Raw genomic sequence first — 960 nt, forward strand, 5'->3', positions numbered from 1 at the left:
AGGCAGGCAGGCAGGCAGCAAGCTGGCAAGCACAAGCAAGAAAGAAAGTCACCCCCCTCCAGGTACTTTGTAATAGCAATGGAAGACACGCCAATACACAAGCATCCAACCCAAGATGTGTCCAGTTCCATGCAGGGTCTCTGCACTCAAGAGTTTGTGCTTTATGTCAAATTTGTAACTCTGAAGTTTTTTAATTTGTACCAAGACAGTCAGACAGGACAGGCTGTGGCCCTTGCGGAGGTCCTCTGACTTTGTGCTCTTGAATAGAAAGTCCTACTGTCTCCCTAGAGAAAAGTAAATAAAACACCTCTTGTTTTACCTGCTGTTATTCAGTATTCTTTCTCTATCCCTCCACCCTTTCCTATACAGTTCCTGTCTGTTGCCTACAATGGCCCACTATGGGACCACTTTAGTCTAGAGCAGAAAGTGGAAGCCAGTCTTGAAACAAACCCATCATAAGCAAAGCCATAATAACAATCAGTAACTTATATATAGCATGAATTATGCACCAACTACCATTCAAATTTCCCTATAACTGTAGTGACAACACAGAGTAACGAAATGTATTACCTCAGACAGGAACATTTTTAACAGTGAAAGGGGGCATCAGTACCAATAAGACTGAAACCATAAGTATAATCAGAGGATACCTTCAACAAACCAAAATGTTTGATTGTTCATACAGAGTATACATGGTTAAATCACTTAACCGCTTGAGGTAAGTCACACTATTAACATTATTTTTCAGATAAAGAAACTAGGGACTCCGTGCTCATGCTTGCCGCCAGGGTCGGAGGTCAGGGCGAGCGTCTGGAGGGCAGAAGTAAGAAGATGGCGGTGGAGTCGCGAGTTACTCAGGAGGAAATTAAGAAAGAGCCAGAGAAGCCAATTGACTGCGAGAAGACATGTCCGCTGCTGCTCCGGGTCTTCACCACCAACAACGGTTGGCACCACCATATG

At 44.1% G+C, this 960-nt stretch overlaps 1 long non-coding RNA gene across 1 annotated transcript in view; it reads right to left on the reverse strand.

Moving 5' to 3' along the window:
- The window catches only part of LOC111815336, a 25360-nt gene that overhangs the window by 11027 nt on the left and 13373 nt on the right, over positions 1–960 (reverse strand). Inside the window, exon 3 of the long non-coding RNA XR_002820041.1 lies at positions 278–280. This is a non-coding gene — a long non-coding RNA (uncharacterized LOC111815336). The remainder of the gene's footprint in view (positions 1–277; positions 281–960) is intronic.

Source organism: Octodon degus, unplaced genomic scaffold (genome assembly GCF_000260255.1).
Source record: "Octodon degus isolate 3935 unplaced genomic scaffold, OctDeg1.0 scaffold00015, whole genome shotgun sequence".
NCBI lineage: Eukaryota > Metazoa > Chordata > Mammalia > Rodentia > Octodontidae > Octodon > Octodon degus.